This window comes from Triticum aestivum, chromosome 1D (assembly GCF_018294505.1).
Source record: "Triticum aestivum cultivar Chinese Spring chromosome 1D, IWGSC CS RefSeq v2.1, whole genome shotgun sequence".
Taxonomy (NCBI): domain Eukaryota; kingdom Viridiplantae; phylum Streptophyta; class Magnoliopsida; order Poales; family Poaceae; genus Triticum; species Triticum aestivum.
Window position 1 is genome coordinate 460282645 of NC_057796.1, and position 9478 is coordinate 460292122.

The 9478-nt window shown below is 41.8% G+C and overlaps 1 long non-coding RNA gene across 1 annotated transcript in view; it reads left to right on the forward strand.

Moving 5' to 3' along the window:
- LOC123175405 (uncharacterized) overlaps window positions 1-6190 on the forward strand; it is a 12907-nt gene extending 6717 nt beyond the window's left edge. Inside the window, exons 2-3 of the long non-coding RNA XR_006487879.1 lie at window positions 1336-1379; window positions 6069-6190. This is a non-coding gene — a long non-coding RNA (uncharacterized lncRNA). The remainder of the gene's footprint in view (window positions 1-1335; window positions 1380-6068) is intronic.
- The last annotated feature ends 3288 nt before the right edge of the window (window positions 6191-9478 follow it).

Consider the following 9478-nt stretch of genomic DNA (forward strand, 5'->3'; position numbering starts at 1 on the left):
GGCGGCTGGTGCTGCTACTGCTGGGAACGACCGCCGTCCCCGCCCTGCTGCTGCTGCTGAGGAGCGGGAGGTGCGGGCGGAGTGGGCGGGAGGGGGTAGTACCCCGGTGGCGCCGACAGACGCGGTTGGGGCGGGGCGGGCTGCGGCTGCCCGCGAGATGTCCCGACGGCGAGGGCGGTGTGGTGGACGCGGGCCTTGACCTTCTTCATCCGCTGTTCCTCTAAGCGTAAGTACGCGGTGACGGACTTGAAAGTCGGGTTCGGCAGCAGGGAGAGGTTCGAAGCCACGTTGCCGAAGTCCTCATTGAGGCCGGCGGTGAGGGTGCTAAGCATGAGCGCGTCCGACACCTTGGCGCCGATATCACGGAGCTCATCGGCGAGGCGCTTGAGACGCATGCAGTAGTCATCGATGGAGGAATCATCTTGGTGGCACCCGAAAAATTCCTGCTGCAAAAACACAAGACGTTGAAGCTTGTTATCGGTGAAGAGGTTGTTGATCTTGGTCCATACGGCACACGCGTCGTCATCCTCCGAGACGACCGTGTGGAAGATGTCCGGGGAGACGGTGAGGTAGAACCACCGGATGAGAGAGGCCTCAATGGCCGCCCAGTCCGGATCATCCACCATGAGATCGCCATCCACGGTCCCGTCGACGTGCTCGAGGAGGTGGTACTCGCGGAAGACGAGGTCGAAGTAGGTCTTCCATGCGTAGTACGAGGAGTTGGACTGATCAAGCTTGATGGGAACCCGGGTGTGGATGTCGAGATCACGGACGGCGGTGGCGTCGGGTACGAGTCCGGCGAACGGATTGGAGTTGCTGGATTGAGGGGACGCCATGGGAGCGGCGACAAGGGGAGGGGTGCGGCGTCTCGGGTGGGAGGGGGAGAGTGGCGGCGGCGCGGGGTAGGGTTAGGGTTTGGGGGGGCGCGGCGGCAACTTGGGGAGGAGGGCAGCGGCGACAGAGGGGAAAGCGGCGGCTGCGAGGGAAAGGGAGGGCGCGGCAGCGGCGGTGGACAGCGGCGGCGGCGGCGCAAGGGAGGCGGCAGCGGCTGCTGTAGTGCGCGACGGCGGCTAGTGCGGAAGGTGGGAAAGGGATCGGCGTGCTAAACTGATACCATGTTAGTTAGGAAGAATGGGATTGCACGAATCGACAATCATTGATCGTGTGCATGGTGCACATATATAGGTACAGGGTGAACCGGCCTCTACTTGTCTCCCAAGATATACAAATATACGGGGGGAGAGAGAGATACAACGATATAAATACAGACCCTAGTCCTATACATATGCAGTGTACAACGTACATGCCCTTACTATGCATGGATTTCACTTGCAGGCCAGGAGCAAGGGGCGGAGCTATGGGCAACTCCGGCAGCACAGGTATGTTTCACTTGTCCGCCCAATTCAGCTTCAGACTGTTCCTGCTATAAACAAAAAACTCAGACGCAATCCACAACAATCCCTTTCAAGTACATGCCAGGCTAAAAATACGACGTTGTAGCTTTAAATTGGGGAAGCACTTGCCGTCACCATCATGCCGATGAACTGACGAGATGACTGCATACTCATGTGTTGGAAAAAGGGGCTAAGGATTCCTCCCTTAACTTTCCGCTGTTAGGCAGAAGTGAGAACTCTCTCCCGCGAATAAACTCAGATAGCGCCCCGGCGGAGTCCCCATGGGGGGTTCAAGCGCGGTGGGTGGGTGGACGGGGTGGTTTAACACCTGAACTCCTGCCACTGAGCTAGCACTTAGTTCTCGCTATTTATTTATAGACATCCTTTTCGAAAAAAATATTATTTATAGACATGAGAAAAGTGGCCTACAAACAAAAAAGAAGAGAGAAGTGCATGTACTGTCGTTTGTACCCAAGATTCATGACATGATAAATACCACAATATATTATTGGCCACTTCTCACAAATCACCGTATGCAAGACATAAATTTGTTTGAGTCCCGCTTCGGTACAACCCTCCTTAAAACGTATAAAAGGTAGTACAGACATTTCACATATTGTATTCATTTTTAAATGTACGATAGTGCCCGCTGAGGCGTATACGTCGTATGTTTGTTCACCAGACGCCCCCTCGCGTCCTGGGCTCGGCCCATTAATATTTTCTTTAACATTCTCGCGTCCTGGGCTCGCCCATTAATATTTTCTTTAACATTCTCGCGTCCTGGGCTCGCCCATTAATATTTTCCTTAACATTCAAAAATAGCTCACCCATTAATATTTTCCTTAACATTCAAAAGTAGCTGCTGGTATTGAGATTCGCACTTGTTACCTCTCAGTATCAATCCTCTAACAGAACCAACTGGGACAGCTCGGGCTGCTGTGCTACCTACGACATTTTATTCTTCTTGTTCACGCGGCAGATGTGACGCTAAAAAAAGAGAAACGCTAGGGATCAGATCAGACCACTTCGTCATCATTCTTTTTTTAGGCGAAATACTTCGTCATCATTCGATTTGTAGAAACTGACACACAAATCCGATTGGAAGGCATAGAACGTGCGCCAGCAAAGCTTTTTCCTTATGTGATTGGTGGAAACTAATAACTGCCCATAGATCACGAGAGTTGGGAAACAAATCACTGATTTAAGGAAGCAAAATAAATCTTAGAAAACTAATTCAAGATTTTAAAGGAAAATAATCAATCTAGCAAAATTTGTATCCAATGTTACCAAAAATTACTTCCTGTGCAACTAAAAAGACACCAAAAAATTTCGTCTGTATTCATTTGCAGTGCACCAAAACTACGCTCAAATTTTGCCTCCACATCAACTCAAAATTAACACGCTTCATTGGTCTGTATAACATGTTTCCAACTACCTAAATATTTGCTTCATTCCCATCTCCAAAATCATAGGATTCATATTCTCATATCACACGTATTACGTATTCACCATAATATTAGCTTCAAGTCTGGTATCCATGTGCTTGCCTCCTTACGTTCTTTATTGTACAAGCTCGTAGCCACTGCCGACCGAGGGTGCGTTGTGAACTGACACGGTGAAGTTGTTGATGAGATCGGACCGGGTGATTAAACTATGATTTTAAATTATTTTTCCTTCAAACATTTATTAAATGTTTTTTTAAAAAGCCTTTGTAGTTTTCAATTTTGTCCCTTATTATTTATTAGTTATGTTAAAAACTTAAAAACAGTTTTAAGTACCTACCTAAATTATGATTTTAAATATATTTTCCAAACTTAGCATAGATGCTTACTATAGGCAGGCCCACCTGCTAGCAAAAGTTGTGATCATATCAAGAATGTCCCAAACATATGCAACGTAGGTTGTCCGGGTAAGCCAGAAGGGACCGTTTTATAGCACGTTGTTTCTCAGCATCAGTCAAATGAACCTAATTTTTTATTGGCTTGTATGACCAATTCAAGGCATCATGGCAAGTTGTTTTATTTTTCAACAAATTTTGCATTTACTAGAGTTTTTTGGGTCAAAAAGACTAATAAATGGTCAGACGTGTCGTAGCTTGTATATGGTGTCGGAAATTGTGCAAACCTGGCATGAATGCCTACCTATTTCTAGAAGTTGGGGTCATTTCAAGAATTTCTAAAACTAAACCATGTTCAACGTAAGGTGTGCAAGTAAGGCAGAAGGCTCTGTTTGAGAGCTCGTTGTTTCTCGACATCCTTGAATTGGCCCCAACTTCAACCGAGGGTGTGTCCACCTTCTTTCAAAAGTTGGGTTCATTTCTTACATGTTAAAAAATATACCGTGTTCAACCGAGGGTGTTTGGGTAGGCAAGAACGGTCCGTTTGGGAGCACTTCATTTCTCGACATCCCTAAAATGGCTCCATCTTTTTCTTGGTCTTGTATGGCCAATTCAAGGCACCATGCCAAGCTGTTTCAATTTTCGACAATTCTTGCATTTTCTGAAGTTTTCTCGATGAAAAATGTCTATATGTGATGCAACTTTCACACGGTGTCGGAATACGTTCAAACATGGCATACATGCCTACCATGGGCATGCCCACCTGCTTGCAAAAGTTGGGGTCTATTCATGCATGTCCAAAAATAACCATGTTCAACAGAGGGGTTCGAATAGGCCAAAACGGCCCATTTGAGAGTCCATTTTTTTCATGGCCTTGTATGACCGAATCAAAGCGCCATGGCAAGTTATTTGAATTTTCGACAATTTTTTCATTTTTTTGGAGTTTTCTTAGTGAAAATGGTCAATATATGGTCAAACGTGATGAAACTTGCATACAGTGTAGGAATTCATTCAAACATGACATGGATGCCTACCATGGGCATGCCCACCTGCTGACAAAAGTTAGATCATTTCATGCATGTCAAAAAATAGATCATATTCAATGAAGAGTGTTCAGGTAGGCGAGAAGGGTCCGTTCGAGACCATTTTTTCGACATCCATCACACATGACCCAAATTTATTCCATGAGCTTATATGGACAATTTTAGGCACCATGCCAAGTTGTTTGAGTTTTCAAAAAAAATCCTTTTCTGGAGTTTTCTTGGTGAAAAGGACCGATAAATGGTCGGACGTGTCGCAACATGCAAACGATGTCGGAATTCGTTCAAACCTGGCATGGATGCCTCATGTGTCCGTACCAGGCTGCTAAAAAAAGTTGGGATCAATTATCCATAGTCCAAAAAACCGCTAGTTGAGAGAAGTGTGCTAAACTAGGCCAGACGAGTCCTGTGAGCATGTAGTTTTTCCCAATTTGAAAGCTTATGTTATTTGTAACTTCTGCCATTATCAACCAACATGAGCATTTTATTGTGAACTAACCATCTCTTGAAATTTGTGAACAATTTTGAAATTTCAATTTGTGTATGAAAGTTTTACAAGTTTGAACACCTTTTCCACAGTTGATAACAAATTCCCAACAATTGATGAAAATTTTGACAAAAATAGGAAACAACGTACTTTTCTATCAAATTATCATTTTTTTGGAAACACAAGCATTTATTCTATTTGTGAACAAAATATTCGAAAACACAAACATTTTTTGAGATTCCAGAATATTTTTAAAAATTCTAATTTTTTTTGAAAACAAGAACATTTTAGGGTATTCTAAATAATTTTTCCAACTTTTTGAACAAGTTTCAAAAAGAATTAACAAAAAAATAGAAAACAATGTTTAGCCATTGGCTTAACTAGGGGACGGCAACGATCCCATCGAGCGCCTGTTGGGGGAAACTCTATTTGATGCTTATTACGTCAAATAGTCGTTGTTTCTCACACACCCAATCGATACGAGTGAACATGAACCTTTTAGATGGTTTCAGGCCGATTTTTACCTGTTTCGGGAATGTTTAAAAAGGTTCATGAATCTTTTTGTTTTTCAAAATTGCAAACTTTGAAAAATGTTCAACGTATTTATTTATTTATTCATATTTTTAAAAAAGTTCAAAAATACCAAAAAATGGTCACATTTTCAAACAAGTTTAAATTTTCAAAATAGTTTGTGTTTTAAGAAATTGTCAGGATTTTAAAAAAGTCTCATTATTTTAAATTGGTTCGGAGTTTATAAATGTGTTCCGCTTTTCGGAAATTTTGTTTGAATTTTAAAACTTTTGTTTACAATCTGGAAAAATGTCCGCATTTAAAAAAAGTCACGTCCTAATATGCACAAAAATCGTCAAATATGTCACTGGTCATACTTCTTAAAACCCGCGCTGCCAATTAGTTAATATGGGTGTCTCATTCTAGTGGTTGTGCTGGATTGTGTTGACGTGGGAGGTCTTGTGTTCGAATCCTGCTTGAAGCAATTCTTTTTAGATTTTTCACTGTTTCACTACAAGTCACAAAACTGCAAGTCCACCACGCACGTCGTTTGCTACTGGGCCGGTCCAGTTTACTGCTCCCTGTACGGTCCGGGTGACGTATTTCGTAAAAGGACCATCCTACCCTTTCTTAATGAAGAGGTATAGATAGATCTGGTCCGTGGATATGTCTAAGGGGTTGTATCGAAGAAGAAGTGAATTTGTTTATCTGCAACTGCAACCTGCACATAAATTTGCTCATACCACACTACTTTTTTCCTCTATTATGTAACTTTGATTTATGCACTTGTCAAATTTCAGCCCCCGCACCGCTAGGAAAGACCCATGTTCCAGATTTGGAATGGAAGGTTCATGATTTCTCAGCGCTACTTGAGACGGAAGCTACGTCGGCGTCATCTACTCCTTTTCACTGCTCTGGGTACCAATGGTACGCATCACAAAGCAAACGGAGCTTTACAAAATTAACGTATTAGATGTATAAATCCTGCTTGAAGCAATTCTTTTTAGATTTTTCACTGTTTCACTACAAGTCACAAAACTGCAAGTCCACCACGCACGTCGTTTGCTACTGGGCCGGTCCAGTTTACTGCTCCCTGTACGGTCCGGGTGACGTATTTCGTAAAAGGACCATCCTACCCTTTCTTAATGAAGAGGTATAGATAGATCTGGTCCGTGGATATGTCTAAGGGGTTGTATCGAAGAAGAAGTGAATTTGTTTATCTGCAACTGCAACCTGCACATAAATTTGCTCATACCACACTACTTTTTTCCTCTATTATGTAACTTTGATTTATGCACTTGTCAAATTTCAGCCCCCGCACCGCTAGGAAAGACCCATGTTCCAGATTTGGAATGGAAGGTTCATGATTTCTCAGCGCTACTTGAGACGGAAGCTACGTCGGCGTCATCTACTCCTTTTCACTGCTCTGGGTACCAATGGTACGCATCACAAAGCAAACGGAGCTTTACAAAATTAACGTATTAGATGTATAAATATGCATGATCTGATTTTTTTATAGTAGTGGATATAGTAACAGTCTGTTAGCTAAGTACATAATAATTTAGGGTGTTGATTACTCACAAATCATGTTTCGGTCAGGTTAGAATGTCAATCACAATCACCCAAACCGATGAAAACAGCCAGACAATGAAGCTTGATAGGATGCATGAAGTGAAGAAATTAGGCTTGATTCAGTTATGACTTCTAGACTTACTTCGTTTTCTTCAATTCCCTTCCCAGGTGCCTACAAGTGACTCCAAAGCACAATCAAGTGACTCCAAAAGAACAAATATGATGTTCAAGTGACTCCAAAGCATAGTCAAGACGATAAAGGAAATCCATATGTTGCTCTTTCCCTCGGAATATCCCGGGTATGCTTGGAGCCAGGTCACACATTGCATGCAGATTTTGAGTTGTCTATATTAAACCATTCAAAAGGAATGTACTCTCGATCCAAAGGTAGACTTATGAACCTGTTTTTTCAAGTACATCCATCCTACACTAGTGCAGAATCGGGCTTTAGCGCCGGTTCGTAAGGGCCTTTAGTGCCGGTTCCACAACCGGCACTAAAGAGTGGGGACTAAAGGTCCCCCGCCCCTTTAGTATCGGTTCATCACGAACCGGCGCTAAAGTGCCACCACGTGGCACGAGCCAGGCCCGGGTGCGTGTAGGACATTAGTACCGGTTGGTAACACCAACCGGTACTAAATGTTTGGGGGTGTTTTGGTTTTATTTTTTATTTTTCCTTTAATTTTGTGTTTTCAATTTAGTTTAGTGATTATTTTACATTATAATGAGTTGTTAAATCATTAGGTGAAAGTACCGCAGATTAGTTTCGACTGGATGCATGTGGATCCTAGCTAAGTGATCAAGTATATGCCATATCCATATTATACTTGATCAAGTATATGGCATATACTTGATCACTTAGCTAGGATCCATCCAGCTGAAACTAATCTGCGGTTTCTTTCATAAATGATATAATAACTCATCATCATATTAATATAAAAACTCTTGCATCATATCATCAACAACAGTATACTAGCTAGCTAAAAATCATCATAGTCGTCATTACCACTGTTTAATCATCATAGTCATTACCGCTATCTAATCACCACCAACACTAGCTTAAAAAAGAAACATTCACTTGTACCAGAAGCAAAGATATCATCGAGTTCAACATGGTCATGATATTATAAGCGTTCATAACACCACAAAAGCAAATCACTCTTTGAGATTAAGTTCAGGACGAAGAACACGGACATGAGAGGACAAGTACTAAGAGCATGAACTAGCTAAATCACTCTTGCTGCTCTCTCTCAGGTAAAATAGCATAGAACATGTATAGCTCTCCTGATTCATCATACTGGAGCATGCAGATGCACCTGTCTCCTAATCGTGGGCTGCGCTTCTCATTGCTGCCCCCTAGTACTTCTGTGGGATCGTTAACAATTTTGCTCCAATCTTTCACTATTAAGCATTCATCGCTTTTAGAAATCCTGAATGCACTCATGTGGAATGTAGGATATCTTGGCCGTAAGCTAACCATTGACATGTGACCTTTAGTCTCGATCCACTGAGGCACAACTGTCATCGGGAGTCCCTGTTGAAGAACATCGTATAGTAATTAATATACTTAGCAATGAAAGTTTAGCAAAAAAATTAATGTATGCAAAGGATGCACCGATGACAAATAGTAAAAATCTTACCATCTTTCTTAAATAGATGTGACCGTAGTTCAATACGATAACTATTGGTCGCACGTTTTAAGTACTAACATTTCTAAGTGCAGGAAGAAAATTTGTCTTGACAGTATGAAGATCCTCAAGCCATGAAACATAATGACTTATCTCCTCGCAGTTTAGTTCAGCTCCGGGATAGTAGTAGGTCCTGTCTACCAAGCACCGGACATGTTTGCTTGAATGGAAATAAGCTGTCAATAGAAATTAGTTGTCAACTATTTTTGAATAAACAATATCAAAGACATAAATACGGTTGAGAAACTCACATAATGGTAGAACTGGAGGCGTCTGCACATCGACCAAGATGTCTCTATTACCTTCAATATCATCTTCTGGACGAATATCAAAGGTGATAACCATATCAGGCTCAAATGCATAAGCCTTGCATAGTGCTTGCCAAGTTTTGCATTCAAAATAGGTGTACGTGTCTGCATTGTATAATTTGACGTTGAAAGTATAACCATGCTCGGTCTTCAGGTAAACTCTCTGTACCTCCATAGTTTCCATAGCACTGAAACCTATCTTATCTAAGACAAAAATTCTTGCATGGCAAGGGATGCGCTAGTAGAATAGTGAAAATTTAAAATTATAAGTTGAAGCAAATGAAGCATATATAAGTCATGCTTAATTACGAAAAAAGACTTGTCGTTGTGACTTACTGTATCCACTTCGAAGGTCTCATCCAGCTTGATGCTGAAGCTCCTATCATCAACAAGGAAATTTCCATCGCACAGGCCGCGCTAGTCTTCACAGTATTCGCACATAATGAAATCTTTTTGTCGTCAGACGACATTTCCTATGTTCATATAGGTGAAACATTAAACACTTACTAGTTCTATTAATTCAACTAATTCAACTACTTCTATTAATTCAACTAGTTCTATTAATTCAACTAATTCAACTAAGCATTTATTAAAAATAAACTTGTTCTATTAATTTTCTTACTAAAATAAAGTAGCTAGTTCTGT